The following is an 18,321-nucleotide window of genomic DNA, read 5'->3' as shown; positions in this document are numbered from 1 at the left end:
ACAAGAAAAAAACAAGCAACCCAATTAAAAAATGGGCAAAAGAACTAAATAGGCATTTCTCAAAAGAAGATATACGAATGGCCAACAGACATATGAAAAAATGCTCTACATCACTCAGCATTCGGGAAATGCAAATCAAAACTACACTGAGATACCATCTCACCCCAGTTAGGATGGCTAATATCCAAAAGGCTATGAACAATAAATGCTGGCGAGGTTGTGGAGAAAAAAGAACACTCATACATTGTTGGTGGGACTGCAAAATGGTGCAGCCTCCATGAAAATGGTATGGAGGTTCCTCAAACAATTGCAGATAGATCTACCATATGGCCCAGCTATCTCACTTATTTGTGGAAGCGAAAACTAAATAAATAAATAAATAAAAAACACCGGGGTGGTGGGGAGGGAAGAAGACATAACAATTACAATTCCTTGAAATTGATACGACTAGAGAACAGAAAGGAGATTGTTGGGAGGGAGGGGGGAGAGGGAGGAAGGAGGGAGGTTTCGGTAATGGGCCACAATAATCAACCATGTTGTATATCGACAAAATAAAATAAAAAGATTGATAGCAATAAAAAATAATTAATAAATGTAATAGAAATGTAAAAAAATATATGAAAGCTTAAAGTTAATTTTAACTTTAAATTTAAAAGCCTCCAAAAGAAATCAGAATTAGCCAAGAAAATCCCAGAACAAATCACTGTAAACTGAAAAATTCCTACAGCAACATTCCTGTCAAAGTTGTAAAAAATATTCTTGATAAAGCTGGTCTACATTTCATTTAATAAATTTGTTGAAGTCAGTGATATTGTCTAAATTTTTTACAAGTATAATTTGATGAACTGCTTGTGCAATTAAAGAAAATGAATACAACAGAAGACAATGTTTAAGATAGATGGGCAAAGAAAGCAGGACAGAGGTAAGAGCTGGAAAGATGAAATAAAGTTGGGATTGAGAATAGCAAACCAAATGCATCTGATAAACTCCGGCTCACATACTTTACTTGCTAGAGCCAATAAAAAAGACTCTTAAAAATGAGTTTTTATTAATTAGAATTAGATTCTACTGTATATAACAGACAACCAAAATAACTATTGCTTAAGTGAGATAAACATTTATTTCTCTCTCATAGAAAAGAAATCTAGTGGTGGGCAGTCAAGGGCTAGAATGGCAGCTTCACGTGTCATCAGAGGCAGGAGCTAGGATCTTTCTCTGCCACTGTCCTAGAACCTAGTTTCCATCTTCGGTGTTACTTTGTGGTCCAGGATGGCTGCTGGAGCATCAGCCACCGTTTCTGAGTTGGGGGCTGCAAAAAGAGGGGAAAAAGGGACGACTCCCTGTTGAATCGACTCTCTTTCAGTAGCCTTCCCGCAAGTCCCATGCAATTTACATTTCCCTGGGGGCTTGGGATTGAGTTGTACGCAGATTCAAGGGAAACTGGGCAGCAAGGTGGCCAGCCAAAGTCCAGATTTTGATAATAAGGAACAAAGAAGAAATGAATGCTGGGTTAGTAAGCAGTCTCTGACTCAAAGCGTTTTCCTCTTTTCCATTTGATGTTCATGAATATTGAGGATCATATGCTTAGAAATGTGTTGAACTCTAGTAGAACTATTAAATTTGCAGGGGGTGGAGAGCAATACAGAGTATTCTCTTTCCATAGAAGGCAGAATTCATACAGAAATATGTTGAAATATTTCAGTTTAAGATCTTGATCTTATTTAAAAACAAACCAACCAACCAAACAAACAAAAACAGTCAATTATTCTGCCAGTATGTACTCAGCCAAAAAGACCCTTTCTCTGGCCATCAGAGGCCAGGGATGAGTGCGCCACCATGCAGGTAGACAATGGAAGGGCAAGTACCAGAGGCCAGACAATAGAGGTCAGGGTGTCAGGCCAGGTTTGATTAAGCCGACCTCGCTATTACAAAGTGATCCTCAGTGGTAGCAAAAAGGAAGTTTATATATGGATTATAATGTTAGGGAGTTATGTATGAGTTTGAGAAATATTCTGTAGCCTTTCTTGTTTCAGCAGTCACTTCTTATCCCATTAAGCAGGTACTCTCCATTTCCCCCTCTCCCCAACACCTAGCAACCACCTATCTGCTTTCTGTTTCTTTGCATGTTCATAGGGAAACCTCTCATCTCCCATTATTCCCAACAAAATGTGACCTTATTTCCACCTAAACCTCCATGCAGCTTCCCTCTGATACATTTACTCTGAAAGACTCTTTCACCCCTCCCCTGTCCCTCATTCAATCCCCATCCCATGCAGATGCCTGTACATGAAAGTGGAGTGAATCACATGTGGTGATTTTACCATTAGATTTCTCAGCCACTGTTCTAGCGTCATGCATTTACTCACTTACTTAAGTTCCTGGAGTTTCAATGTTGGAAACTGTCCCTTTTAATGGACGCTTGTAGCATTTCCATTTGTGACCAGGAAGTGGTCTTTGTACAGCTGCAACTGCAGCACATCTGTGACACACAGACCTACAAGAGGTGACAGCATACATCAGCACATTGAGGGGTTCCCAGAGTACTTTATCTTCTCTCAAATTCTTGCATTATTTTTACTTTGAAGAAAAGGAGAATATTGTAAATCATATGTAGTTTCCCTCCCCACCTCTATATTTTTCTTTTATTCTTGAAAGTTCTATTTCGTAACCCTTAGTTCCCTAATCCATTAATATTTCAAGAGACTACCATGGGCCAGCCACTGTTCCAGGCAATGCAAATGCATCAGTTAATAAGACAGACAAAATCCTTGCCTTCATGGAGCTTATATTCTATTCAGGTGACGTAAACAAAGGGGTGATCAAAGGTCAGGAAGTGACACACGAAGCAAATAGGCAGGGTAAGGGGGAAAGAACATGACAAGGGACAGATACTCTTTTAGACAGGCTCATTCAGGAAGGCCCAAGGGACGTGAGAGAAGAGTGAATGGGGGTATTTGGGGGACATGCCTTTGTCTCAAACATTCAAATAATGACCATAAATAAAGAATTTTCATAATAATTATTTGTGAACTTAAAAAAAAAAACTTTTTCTTATAGAACATTTCAAACCTATACAAAAAATAGGGAAAATGATATAATGAGTCTGCTTCAGTGATTACCAATTCAGGGCCAATTTTATTTCCTCTGTAGCCTCCGCTCCCCACATTTCCTGGATTATTTCAAAGTAAATCCTGACATCATATTACTTTATCCGTAAATATTTCAGTATATATCTCTCTAAGGCAACAACTTCCCTTTTTTTGGTTTATTTTTTTGTTAATTTTTAAAAATTTTAAACAAAACTGCGATGCCATCATCACATCTCCAAAACCCAATGATAATTTCTTATATCATCAAATATCCAGCCAGTATCCATAGTTCTCCCAATAGCTCATGAACATTTAAAGTAAAACAGAACGTGGAATAGTTTCTGTGAGTCCTAGAATAATTTCCTTTAAGGCACTGAAGTAAAAATATTAATTACATACCAACAACTTTTTTTCATCCAGTCTGTTCAGCAGATGTAGGTCTGAATGTTAATTAGTTCATAATGAGTGATAAGTAAGGGAGTGATAGCAATGTATCCCATTGATTCATATGCAATTTCTTCCAGCACATTATTATTTTTTAAAAGCATGCACTAGCAGCTGAACACAAACTACACTACTCAGCTGAATGCAGCCAGCAAATGAGAAGTGGAGTACTATGACATGAGGCCCATTCATGCTGCATTTTTCCTCTTGGCTCAATCTGGCCATCAGCCTCCCCAGGTGCTTGTGTATTTTTTTTTTACTCAATAACTCAGCAGCCTCAGCCCTTTCTCACACTTCCTTCCGTCAAGCTACTTTTATTTTTTTTAAAAGTAAAGTACATTGTTTGCTGTAATGTCTTTTGTTAGAATTTAATATATTTTGATCTTTATCAGGATTATTGCTCTTTTGTTGTTGTTATTGTCAGTGCCGTGTTTACAAAGTTGCATAGATTTTTAGCAGTCTGTCCCAACCCTATTTTTCAACAAGCAAAAAAAGTTACTATTTATTAGGGAATCCATTTAATGGGTGAAAACATTGAATTGTGAAAAACAATAAATATTCCTAAAAATAACTTTAAATGGTACTGACTTGCACTGTTTCCCATAATTTGGGAGACAAATATATCAGTAATGGGTCCTGTTTTTATCCCCTATCTCAAACCCCCGGCAAATCAGAAAGTTTTCAGGAAAGTAGGAACTGGAAATCATTACTCACAAAGTGGTGGTTTATAAAAACATTAAATGAACAAAATATGTTCAAAGACATAGATACTTCTTTTTAAATTTTAGATTACAATGAGAGTATAAAATGTGCTACTACCAAAGTTCTGGGTAAATGGTCAATAAAATGATAAATATATTGCAATGAACAAACTGTTCCCTAATTCAGTATATCGGACTAGATACTTACCTTTATCTGAAATGCCAACACCTTGAATTTCCCAGGTAGTTAGAAAATCAGGTAGCACCAACTCCAGCTGATGCCTGCAAGATAAAATATTTCATAGCCATTGAACACAGATGAGCCTGGATTAACTTAGAACCAACTTAACATGATCTCCTATTAATCAGAATGTTTGTGCCTTTCCCACCCCCCCCATATGGGCTCTTGAGGCAAATCACAAGGAAATGAACTGAAATGAGTGAGCATAAGATCAAATATCAGAGGCTAATGAGGCCTCCTACATATTCAGAATAATTGCCTATACATTGTATTAAGCTGAACCATATGAAATTGCTGTTCATGTAGGTCAAAAATGTTTGAATAGCAGATACATATGGTTCAACCTAATATATACTCCCATGTTTTGTTTTCATTGTCCTACTTTCACAATAGGGACTTGAAGGCACTGTGATATCATAAATTATTAAATAAAAATTCAGCAGACCCTACTAAGAAAAGTAGAGTATACAAAAATCGTTGAAACAAAAGGAATTTTCAGAAATCAGAAGCCCATTAGTTAATTTATCTGTTCTGTGTACATTTCCTAACTGTCTATTTTGTACAAGTCACATTCCTGAGACTAAATATAAAGATAAATAACAAAGGATCTGCCTTCAAGGAATTTATTCCTGTGAGGAGGGAAATATATAGACAAATAATCATAGGGAACAGTAAATGCTTCAATAGGAGCATGTGTGAGCTATAAGATAAGTATTTAATTGTTTGGTGGACACTTTTTAGAGAACTCAATGTTGTTAAATGTGAAATGGAATTCATCAGGAGTGGGAAAGGGGACTTCCAGGAAAAGGTGCAAGGACTGCAGGGAGTATGTACCACTGGAACAGAAAACGCATAATATCAATGACAGCAAAAGCAGTTGAGAGATGCAGCTGGAGCTGTTGGCAAGAGCCAGTGGATGAGGGCCTCAATCTACCTGGATTTTGCTGGATAGATCATGGAGAAGTGGTTTTAGGTGGGGAAGTGGCATGATCAGACTTGGATTTCAATATAATTATTTGGGTGGCTGCGTTTGAAGCATGAACTGGAGCAGAGACATGGACAAGGCTGGAATCGGGCAGAGTAAAGGATGCTGTTGGCATCAGGCAAGTTGTGGTGGCTGAACAACAACTGCTCATTTCCCAAGCCTTATGGCTAATCAGTGTTTTACGGTGTGTGTTTATTATATGAGGAAAATATTGCCTCCTTTCATCTGTTATATAAAAAAATTGCATTGGAAACACGTACCTAAATGGACAATATACATTGTTAGAGAGTTTGCTGCAAAAAAGTTGTCTGGAAAGACTGAAATAATTATATAAAAAAGTGCAAAGCACAGATAACACCCCAAGCTACATACTCAGTAAAAGTTCAAGGTAAGTGAAATGACGTTCTTCAGCAAATATCATTAACTCTGCAGTTAATTCAGTCACTGAGGGAAAAACCAACACAACCACCAGCCCAATTAACATTGATCAAATGTCAGTTCTGTCCCTTGGAAGAGTGACAGATCACTTATTCCTCATATTTGAATATTTTTCAAAAAGTCCTAACATACCTTTTAGTGACATGATATACTTTCCATAACCAGTTTTCTAAAACAACTCTGCTTGCAGCTCGTATGTAAGTGTTTGATGAACCTAAATTGGAAAAATAAAAACCCAGGGTAAACATAATACACAATAGAGTTATATGTTAAAACATGATGGTTAACATTTAATTAAAATTTTGGGAGGGGCCGGCCTGGTGGTGCACTGCTACAGTGCGCCACTTGGGAGCGCGGCGGCACTCCCACCGAGGGCTCGGATCCCACATACAGACCACTGGCTGAGCGAGGTGCGGGCGCAGCACCAAGGGTTGCGATCCCGTTGCCAGTCCTGGTCTGGTACGGGCGCGACACTGAGGGTTGCGATCCGTTGCCGGTCATGAACAAAGACAAAAAAAGGAAAAAAAAAAAATTGGGGGGAATTTAGTCAAACATTTCATTTTTGTAATATCAATATAGAAAAATAAAATACTTGATTTAAGCTATGTAAAATATATTAAGTGTAAAAAAGAAAGGTGCAAAATGGTAGTATCTCATAGGTATAAAACAAAATATATATGGATATAGATACAGAAGTAAATATAAATAAATGTATAGGAAGAGAAAATTTCTGAAAAGATATAAAAATTGTAAACAATGGCGATGTTTTGAAAAGTAGGTGGGTAGTATAAGGCTTTTTACCTTATACTTATGATGAAAACTAGTATAAATTTTTAACAAAAGAGTAAAGAAGAAGAATGTGTACAAAGAGAGATGCAAAATGATGTGTGTGTGTGTGTGTGTGTTTTTAGGATTGTTTCTAAAACTGAAAATCTGAAAACAACTTAAATATCCATTATAGTTGGTTGAATAGTGGCCCCCAAAAGATATGTCCAAATCCCCCATACCTGTGAAGGTGACCTTATTTGGGAATAGGGTTTCTGCAAATGTAATTAAGTTAATGATCATCCTGGATTAGGGTGGACCCTAAATCCTTACAAGATGTCCTAATTAGATATAAGGCATAAGGTGTCCTTATAAAAGACATAAAAGAAGAAGACACACAGAAGCACAGGGGACATGGCCACGTGAAGACAGGCAGAGACTGGAGTGATGTATGTATGAGCCAAAGAACATCAAGGGACACCAGGAGCCACCAGATCTTGAAGAGGCAAGAAAGGTTTCTCTACTGGAGACTATGGAGGAAGCGTGACCCCGGTGACAGCTTGATTCTGGACTTCTGGCCTCCAGAACTATGAGAGAATAAATTTCCATTGTTTTAAGCCACCAAGTTTGTGGTAATTTGTTATGGTAGCCTGAGGAAACGTATTAATATGATCAAATTAACATATTAATATGATCAAATACTGGGTAATCATTAAAAAGAATGAGGCAGGGCCGGCCCGGTGGCGCACTGGATAAGTGCGCCGCTTGGGAAGCGCGGCGGCTCTCCCGCCCGAGGGTTCGGATTCCACATACAGACCGGTTCATGCTCACTGGCTGAGCGAGGCGCGGGAGCAACACCGAGGGGTGCGATCCCATTGCCGGTCCCCGGTCCGGTACGGGGGCAACACTGAGGGTTGCGATCCGTTGCCGGACACGGAAAAAGACAAAAGACAAAAAAAAAGAAAAAAAAAAAAAAAGAATGAGGCAGCTTTCTCTGTATTAATATGGAAATAAGCTCACGATATTTTGCTAATATTAAAGAAAGCACATTGCAGAAAGATGTATATGTATTCCATTTATGTAGTGTGATCACATTTGTGTAGAAATCTGTTAACAGTAGTTAACACTCTGCAGGGAGAGGGGGAAAGTGACAAAGGCTTTTAAATGTTTACTATTAAATTTTTGATTAATTTTTCCTCTAAATTTTTGTCGGCTTTTTTTAAACCTGTAGGTTACATTACTATTTTTTTAAATCATGGAAACATACATGTTCATAAATTATAGAAGGATTTCCCTACAGTGGTCCCATTATTGAGGATTTAAGATACGTTTTATGTTTATACTTTTCAGATCTTATTTATATGCTTTTACATGTTCATGGAAAGGCATAAGAAAGTCATTAGACCCCTTTTTTTTTTTTTCTTTTTGTTTTTTTTTTCGTGTCCGGCAACGGATCGCAACCCTCAGTGTTGCGCCCATACCGGACCGGGACCGGCAACGGGATCGCAACGCTCGGTGTCGCGCCCGCACCTCGCTCAGCCAGTGAGCGGGAACTGGTCTGTATGTGGGATCCGAACCCTCGGCGGGAGCGCAGCCGTGCTCCCAAGTGGCGCACTGTAGCAGTGCACCACCGGGCTGGCCCCATTAGACCCTTTTTAACAAGTCATTTACTTTTTTATTTAGTAAAAGTTTAAACTAAAATTACAATTTTTTTTAACTTGCATGATCTTCCAAGTAGTATAAGATCTTTAAGTGGAGTGCAAACAAAACCAAAGAAAATAGGTTGAAAAGTAGGGCAGTAAAACTAAACAAAATTTTAATAAATTGTACTCATCGCTCTTTTGCACATAAATCATGTGAAGCTGAACTAAAGGAAATTCTTTTCCATATATGCTCATTAGGACTCCTTTTCCTTCTGATACTTCTTGTTGGCTATGCTTTATGGTGAAATCAAGAATAGTATTTTGATAGTTAAAAATACACTATTGTCTTTATGCAAGAGCTTAAGTATCATGTTATACATGGCCAGTGAAGTATGCACAAAGTGAATACCACAGGATCATTTAGTCCAATATTTTCATTTTACAAATTAGCTCTTAGGAGATAAATAAAGACCTGCAACTACACAGTGAGTTGGTGGTAGAGGTGGGAGTAGTATTACTGCCACTGCCTGCTCTGTGTTTTTGAGACAAATTGTAGGAGTTTATACTTTATCTTTTGTAGACTGAAATGAGTTTGGAAGTTTACGGCAGCACAAACTCTGCCTGGGGCCCTACTATAGCACTGCCCGTGGAGTAAGAGTTTTTTTTTTTTTTTTTCCTTTTTGTCTTTTTTCGTGTCCGGCAACAGATCGCAACCCTCAGTGTTGCTCCCACACCTCGCTCAGCCAGTGAGCGGGAACTGGTCTGTATGTGGGATCCGAACCCTCGGCAGGAGCGCCACCGCACTCCCAAGCAGCGCACTGTAGCAGTGCGCCACCGGGCTGGCCCGGAGTAAGAGTTTTTACCTGTGTCTATCCTTCCCAAGATTACATATGTGTGAGAAGTCTCATTCCGCAGCTCACTTGACAGGTTGCAGCACTGAGAGAAAGCACTGGAACACTTTGGGCCGATGGTAATTCGTGCAGCTCTCTGCTTGCAGCTCTCCTTGCTTTGTTGGGCTCCGTCATAACAGCACTTCTGAAGCACGGGGTGTTTAAACAGGGATGCTGAAATGACAACACAACTGCTTTTAGCCAAGTGCAAATTCTAAGTCTCAGGGCTTGACTTCGAGGAGGTGGCCCAGCTTCTCCCCTGGTGTCCCATTTATTACCAGTGGTCGACCAACCCCTGCTGGAACACCTCCAGAAAGAGAAATTGCTTTCTCCACAGTCTATTCCCTATCAGAGAGCTCCAAGTGCTGGGAATTCTTCCTGACATCTTCTAAACCAAAATCTAACTCCTATTACTGGTACCCTTATAGGTACCCATGGGGTTAATCCTCTGTGCAGAAAAAGTCACATGACATAAAAAGTCAAACAACATAAAAAGTCACATAATCACAAATTACTCAAATAGTTAAAGACAGTCATGATGACCACCTAAGTCTTACTCTCTCTCCGTGTTGTGGGCTGAAGTTAGTGTTCCCTCAAAATTCATATGATGAAATCTTAAGCCCAGTCTGACAGTATTAGGAGTTGGGGCCTTTGGGAGTTAATTAGTTCATGAGGGTGGAGTCCTCATGAGTGAGAATAATGCCCTTGTTTAGGGAACCCCAGAAAGTTCTCTTGCCCACCCTCTTTCCATAATGTGAGGATAAAATGAGAAGTTGGCAGTTTGCAACACAGAAGGCCCTCCCCAGAACCCAACCATGCTGGCACCCTGATCTCAAATTTCTGGCCTTCAGAGCTGTGAGAAATAAATGTCTGCTATTTACAAGACACCTGGTCTATGGTACTTTGTTATAGCAGCTCAAACTGACTAAGATGCTCCATTAAACATCCTTGGGGCGTTTTTATGTAGACCATGTTTACGTATGCTACGATTGGTTTCAAAACCCTCATGTAGTCATTCTCAACTGGATACTCCCTTGGTCAAGGCAGTCAAGTTGCAGTCAGTGTATAAAAGAGCAAGAGCATTTATTTAAATTGCCCTACTGGTTTTTTCAAAACTCACTGAAGGGGACTTTGGAATTGGTAATATCATTTTCTGTCATTTAAAGGTGAGAAAATGGAGGTGTAGGGTGGGCACAGCTGCTAAGGGGCAGAGCCAGTGCTGGAGCCTAGAGGCAGTATCATGAGGTGAAAAAGCCACTGGGCCACAGAATAGAAGGTCCATTCCTCTCCTAGTCATTCAGACTTCACAAGATAGTTAGGTTCAGAAACTCACTTTGCCATGATAAAATGTTGATTCTAATTCCTGTCCAGCCTAGGTCAGAGTGTGGCTTTGCCAAAAAGGAGCTTTAAAAAGAACAAAGTATTATATGTTACCACCTATTGAGCTCCTCCTGAGCTAAATGCACTATCAGCATGTTCTCATACAATTCTCATAACTCTGTGAGGCAGAGAGGAATTGTCCCCATTTTGCAGAAGAAGAAACTGAGGCTTGCGGAGATTCAGTAACCTGGCTAAGGTCCCATAGCTATAAATAGTCAAGCTAAGACCCAAGCCCCATCTGTGATTCTAAAAACATTGTTCTTCATGNGGCAGTCAAGTTGCAGTCAGTGTATAAAAGAGCAAGAGCATTTATTTAAATTGCCCTACTGTTTTTTTCAAAACTCACTGAAGGGGAATTTGGAACTGGTAATATCATTTTCTGTCATTTAAAGATGAGAAAATGGAAGTATAGGGTGGGTAAAGCTGCTAAGGGGCAGAGCCAGTGCTGGAGCCAAGAGGCAGTATCATGAGGTGAAAAAGCCACTGGGCCACAGAATAGGAGGTCCATTCCTCTCCTAGTCATTCAGACTTCACAAGATAGTTAGGTTCAGCAACTCACTTTGCCATGATAAAATGCTGATTCTAATTCCTGTCCAGCCTAGGTCAGAGTGTGGCTTTGCCAAGAAGGAGCTTTAAAAAGAACAAAGTTTTATATGTTACCACCTATTGAGTTCCTCCTGAGCTAAATGCACTATCAGCATGATCTCATTTAATTCTCATAACTCTGTGAGGCAGAGAGAAATTGTCCTCATTTTGCAGAAGAAGAAACTGAGGCTTGCGGAGATTCAGTAACCTGGCTAAGGTCCCATAGTTATAAATAGTCGAGCTAAGACCCAAGCCCCATCTGTGATTCTAAAAACATTGTTCTTCATGTGATGCCTCCTAAAGGTGCTGTTTTGACAAGTGGGGTTGCAGGGGGGAGATTTATTAACGTTATCATCATTATTACTAAAACACAGTATCTGTAACATCTAGTCCAGTGTCTACTTTAATACTAGTGTACCTGATATTTAAGTGGTATATAAAAATTAGTTATTTCAAATCTATCTTCCAAATAACCTGGATAGGTCCTAAATATCAATTGATTAAACAAAAGAGGTAGTACCCAGTATAGCAGAGTCAACAGTGCAGCGGACTCTGGTATCAGTCAGACCTGGGTTTGAATTCTACCTATACTACTTATTACCCTATGATGTTGGGCATGTTATTTGATTTTTCTGTGCCTCCATGTCCTCATCTGAAAAGTGGGGATAATAAGAGTATCTGCTTCATGTTATAGGTGTGATTATTCAATGAGAAAATCTAAGTAGGGGCTTCAACAATGCCTGGTGCATAGTAAGGGTTCGATTAGTGTTAGCTACGATTATTATCCTAAAGTTTATCAGACTTAGCGTTCGTGAGAATTTAATCAAAACCATACATTTAACTGCTGTACAGCAACTCTGATAGAGTAAAATCTATGAGACAATGAATAACCGATGACACTATATAAAGAATGAAAGTGAAGGATACTTAGTTTTCCTTTAGGTTAAGATTATGCAAAATGAATGTGGGTTAATTTACATGGTTTGCTTTACCCCTCTGGAAAGTAAAAGGTGGAAGTGCCCCAGATCTTTCACCTGTTCTACATCAATTAGCTAGAGAGAGAAAATGTAGCAGATCTTGGGTTTTTCATCATAATTTCTGGGAGGTTGGGGGGAGAAACTTTGGAGCACCTAGATTTTCTATTTTCTTTTTCCATTCTCTTCTTGATCTGATAATTTTCTTAAATGATCCATCTGTTAAAAAAAACAGAGACAGAACATTGCTCAGAATAGATGCTTTCATTAAATTATCTAAGTACTCAAGGCATTTGCAGAATCATACTGAACATGTTTTATCAGGGATCATGTTCTTTTTCCCACAACAATTCTGATCTATACTATTAGTAAAGAAATGTACATGATTAGAATGAGCATATTATTCCCTGGTAGCAGTGTCATTATTTGCTCTTTGCAAATGTATTGCCTCAAGAAGGGAGAAGGTGACCATGAGTAAGCCAAGGAGAGAGGCCTCAGAAAAAACCAACCCTGTGACACCTTGATCTTGGACTTCAAGCCTCCAGAACTGTGCAAAAACAAATTTCTGTTGCTTAAACCAACCAGTCTGTGATACTTTGTTATGGCAACCTCAGCAAACTAATACAGGAGGAGAGTTCAGTTCTCCAAAGCCAGCTTGGGAGTGGGACTGGAGGAGAAGGTGAAGTTTGAGCTCTTATGGCAAATTAGAGGGGAAAGGGCATTCCAGGCAGAGGTGTTACAAGAGCCCCTCGCAGCCACTCTAAGGAAGTGAGTGAGGTTAGAGGTCTTTGAAGGAGAAAAAAAGGAAAAGAAGGATGAGAGATATAGCCAACTGAGTATGAGGGAGAAGATCCTGAAGAAGTTTAATCCCACCTAAAATAGACTCCATTTTATAGAGATAACTGGAATCTGGTGAAGGGTTTTATGCAAAGTGCTGACATGTTATCAGAATTGTGCTGTGGGAGTGAAGGAATGGAAAAAGATATGAGTGGGACTGGAGGAGAAGGTGAAGTTTGAGCTCTTATGGCAAATTAGAGGGGAAAGGGCACTCCAGGCAGAGGTGTTACAAGAGCCCCTCGCAGCCACTCTAAGGAAGTGAGTGAGGTTAGAGGTCTTTGAAGGAGAAAAAAAGGAAAAGAAGGATGAGAGATATAGCCAACTGAGTATGAGGGAGAAGATCCTGAAGAAGTTTAATCCCACCTAAAATAGACTCCATTTTATAGAGATAACTGGAATCTGGTGAAGGGTTTTATGCAAAGTACTGACATGTTATCAGAATTGTGCTGTGGGAGTGAAGGAATGGAAAAAGATATGCCATGTAAATAGTAACCAAAAGAGAACAGAGATGGCTATACTTAGACAAAACAGGCTTTAGGTTGGAAACTGTCATAAGAGACAAAGAAGACCATTATATATGGTTAAAAATGTTAGTCCACCAGGAAGATATAACAATAATAAATATATATGCACTCAGCCAACTGAGTATGAGGGAGAAGATCCTGAAGAAGTTTAATCCCACCTAAAATAGACTCCATTTTATAGAGATAACTGGAATCTGGTGAAGGGTTTTATGCAAAGTACTGACATGTTATCAGAATTGTGCTGTGGGAGTGAAGGAATGGAAAAAGATACGCCATGTAAATAGTAACCAAAAGAGAACAGAGATGGCTATACTTAGACAAAACAGGCTTTAGGTTGGAAACTGTCATAAGAGACAAAGAAGACCATTATATATGGATAAAAATGTTAGTCCACCAGGAAGATATAACAATAATAAATATATATGCACTTAACATCAAAGCTCCTAAATATATAAAGCAAAGATTGACAGAACCAAAGGGATAAATAAACAGCAATACAATGATAGTAGGAGGATTCAATACTCACTTTCAATAATGGTTAGAACACCCAGAGAGAAGATGAATAAGGAAACAGAGAACTTGAACATCACTGTAGAGAAAATGGACCTAACAGACATATAGAAACATTTCAACCAACAGCAGCAGAATACACATTCTTCTCAAATGTACATAGAACTTTCTCCAAGATAGATCACATATTACGTCACAAAACAAGTCAACAAACTTAAGAAGATTGAAATCATACCAAGTATCTTTTTCGACTACAGTGGAATGAAACTAGAAATTAATAGCAAAAGGAAAACTGAAAAATTCACAAATATGTGGAAATTAAACATAACACACTTCTGAACCATTTTGTCAAAGAAAAAAAATCAAAAAAGAAAATTAGAAAATGCATTGAGACAAATGAAAATAAAAACAGGGCATACCAAAACTAATGGGATATAGCAAACACAGTACAAGGGAAGTTCATAGAGATAAATGCCTATGTTAAAAGAGAAGGAAGAGCTCAAATAACCTTTATACCTAAAGAAGCTATAAAAAGAACAAACTAAGCCCAAATTTAGCAGAAGGAAGGAAATAACAAAAATTAGAATAGAGGGCTGGCCTCTATTGTTTAGAGCTCAGTTGTTTAGAGCACAGCTTTATAGGTCATGGTCGGGATCCCTGTACCAGCCAGCCACCAAAAAAAAAAAAAAAAAAAAAAATTAGAATAGAGATAAATGAAATAGAAAATAGGAAAAAAAACAACAACAATGAAATCAAGAGTTGGTTTTTTTGAAAAGATAAACAAAATACTTAAACCTTTAGCTAAACTAAGAAAAAAAGGAGACTAAAAAATATATAAAATCAGAAATAAAAGAATAACTTTAAAACTGATGCCATAGAAACAAAAAGAATCATAAGAGAATGCTATGAAAAATTATATGCCAACAAACTGGATAACCTAAAAGAAATGGATAAATTGCTAGAAACACACAATCTACTATTAAATTAAGTTTGGCCTCAGGCTGCCTCTATACTTTGACTCTCCAGACAATGAGCTGCAACCTAACTTCATATATAAACAAACCAAAAACCTAACTTTGGAGCACATTTTTTGTAACAACTAGCTGAGTCTCAGCCAATCACAGGCTGCCAACTGATAAGACCATGTTCAAATAAGGCAAATGCTGATTTTTAACAAATCAAGATGTTTGTATACCTTACATCCATTTCCTGTCTGTAAATGCTCCCTGCCCACATTGCAGAGTGGAACTCTCTGAACTTCTGGTTCTGAGGGATACCCAGTTTGTGAATCATTCTTGCTCAAATAAACTGTTAAATTTAGTTTGTTGAAAATTTTTCTTTTAACATTACCAAGACTAAATCATGAAGAAATAGAAATTCTGAACTGACCTATAACTAGTATGAAAATTGAATCAGTAATTTAAAAATACTTCCAACGAAGCAAAACTCAGAGCCAGAGAACTTCATAGGTGAATTCTACCAAATATTTAAAGAAGAATTAACACCAGTCCTTCTCAAAATCTTTCAAAAAAATTGAAGAAAAGGGACATTTCCAAAATCATTTTATGAGGCCAGCCTTACTGAAGCTAGGCAAAGACAACACAAGAAAACTAATGGACCAAATATCCCTGATGAGCATAGACGAAAAAATCATCAACAAAATACTAGGAAACCAAATTCAGCACATTAAAATGATCATACACCATGAACAAATGTGATTTATCCCTGGGATACAAGAATGGTACAACGTATGATAATCAAAAAATGTGATTCACCACATTAACAGAATGAAGGATAAAAATCATGTGATCATCTCAATAGATGCAGGAAAGCATCAATAAATACAGAAAATCCAACATCCTTTCATGATAAAAACTCTCAACAAATTAGGAATAAAAGGAAAGTACCACAACATAATAAAGGCCATATATAAATACCTCACATCTAATATCATACTCAGCGGTGAAAAACTGAAAGCTTTTCCTCTAAAATCAGGAACAAGGCAAGGATGCCCACTTTTCCCTCTGCTCAATATTGTACTGGGAGACCTGGCCAGAGCAACTAGGCAAGAAAAAGGAATAAAAGGCATCCAATCAGAAGGGAAGAAATAAAATTGTCCCTGTTTGCAGATGACATGATCTTATATAGAGAAAAACTTAAAGACTCCATTAAAAAAGTTGTTAGAACTAATAAATGAATTCAGTAGTGTTGCAGGATACAAAATAACAAACAAAAATCAGTTGTTTTTTTATACACTAACAATGAACTATCCAAAAAGAAAATTAGGAAAACAATTCCATTTATATTAGCACCAAAAACAAAAACCAGAAAACCTAGGAATAAACAACTAAGATGAAAGACTTGTATGCTAAAAACTAAAAAACATTGATGAAAGAAATTAAAGACATGAACAAATGCAAGGACATACACGTTCATGAATTAGAAGACTCAATATTATTAAAACATCTATAAAGTGTTTTATACTAGTGTAACACATGTATATAAAACATTTATAAAACATACATATAGTGTTTTATATATTAAAGTAATCTATAGATTCAATGCAATCCCTATCCAAATCCCAATTTAATTTTTTTTTACAGGAATAGAAAAAATAATTCTACAACTCATATAGAACCACAAAAAACCACAAATAGCCAAATTAATCCTGAGAAAGAAAAACAAAACTGGAGGCATCACACTACCTGATTACAAAATACACTACAAAGAAACAGTAATCAAACCAGAATGGTAATGACACAAAAACCGACATATAGACCAATGGAACAGAATAGAGAGCCCAGAAATAAATCCTCACATGTGTGGTTAACTGATCTTTGACAAAAAATATACAATGAGGGAGAGAGAGTCTCTTCAACAAATGGTGCTGGGAAAAGTAAACATCCATGCATGCCAGAGAATGAAATTGGATACTTATATCATCTACAAAAATTAAGGATCTTACCACGAATAGCCAAAGCAATGCTGAGCAAAAAAAATAAAGCTGGAGGTATTACTCTACCTGACTTTAAACTATACTACAAAGCCATAATAACCAAAACAGCATGGTACTGGTACAAAAACAGAGACACTGATCAATGGAATAGAATAGAATACCCAGAAATCAACCCACGCACTCACTGCCATTTGATCTTCGACAAAGGCATCAAGTCCATTCACTGGGGTCGGGACTCCCTCTTCAGCAAAGGGTGCTGGGATAACTGGATATCCATTTGCAGGAGATTGAAACTAGACCCATACCTCTCACCATGTACTAAAATCAACTCAAAATGGATCAAGGATTTAAATATACACCCCGAAACAATAAAACTTATTAAAGAAAACATAGGAGAAACCCTTCAGCAAATAGGGCTGGGCACAGACTTCATGAATATGACCCCAAAAGCACAGGCAACCAAAGGAAAAATAAACAAATGGGACTATATCAAACTAAAAAGCTTCTGCACAGCAAAAGAAACAATTAACAGAGCTAAAAGACAACCAACAGAGTGGGAGAAAATATTTGCAAAATACACATCCAACAAAGGACTAATATCCAGAATATATAAAGAACTCAAACAACTTTACAAGAAAAAAACAAGCAACCCAATCAAAAAATGGGCAAAAGAACTAAGTAAGCATTTCTCTAAAGAAGATATGCAAATGGCCAACAGTCATATGAAAAAATGCTCAACATCACTCAGCATCCAGGAAATGCAAATCAAAACCACACTGAGATACCATCTCACCCCAGTTAGGATGGCCAAAATCCAAAAGACACTGAAAGATAAATGCTGGCGTGGCTGCGGAGAAAAAGGAACTCTCTTACACTGTTGGTGGGAATGCACAATGGTGCAACCCCTATGGAAAATGGTTTGGAGGTTCCTCAAACAGCTGAAGATAGACCTACCATACGACCCAGCTATCCCACTGCTGGGAATATATCCAAAGGAATGGAAATCATCAAGTCGAAGGTACACTTGTTTCCCAATGTTCATTGCAGCACTCTTCACAATAGCCAAGAGCTGGAATCAACCCAAATGTCCATCATCGGATGAGTGGATACGGAAAATGTGGTATATCTACACAATGGAATACTACTCAGCTATAAAAACGAATGAAATACTACCATTTGCAACAACATGGATGGACCTTGAAAGAATAATACTGAGTGAAACGAGTCAGGCAGAGAAAAAGAAATACCACATGTTCTCACTTATTGGTGGGAGCTAAAAAAATAAACAAATTAATTCACCCACAAACACACACAAAAAACCCCGGGGGGTGTGGGGTGGGGAAGAAGATATAACAACTA

At 37.9% G+C, this 18,321-nt stretch overlaps 1 protein-coding gene and 1 long non-coding RNA gene across 2 annotated transcripts in view; both read right to left on the bottom strand.

Moving 5' to 3' along the window:
- The window catches only part of C5 (complement component 5), a gene marked incomplete at its 3' end in the record, with an annotated part of 143,804 nt that overhangs the window by 105,488 nt on the left and 19,995 nt on the right, over nt 1–18,321 (bottom strand). The gene's annotated exons all lie outside the window — the stretch shown is intronic.
- Nucleotides 1,098–2,429, bottom strand: LOC103591008. The gene is made up of 2 exons (XR_550527.1): nt 2,371–2,429; nt 1,098–1,309 (listed from the first exon to the last, which is right to left on the bottom strand). It is a non-coding gene; the product is annotated as an uncharacterized LOC103591008 (long non-coding RNA).

Source organism: Galeopterus variegatus, unplaced genomic scaffold (assembly GCF_000696425.1).
Source record: "Galeopterus variegatus unplaced genomic scaffold, G_variegatus-3.0.2 Scaffold912, whole genome shotgun sequence".
NCBI classification, from domain to species: Eukaryota; Metazoa; Chordata; class Mammalia; order Dermoptera; family Cynocephalidae; genus Galeopterus; species Galeopterus variegatus.
Note: the sequence above shows the minus strand (reverse complement) of the source record. Positions and strands in the feature narration are given on the sequence as shown.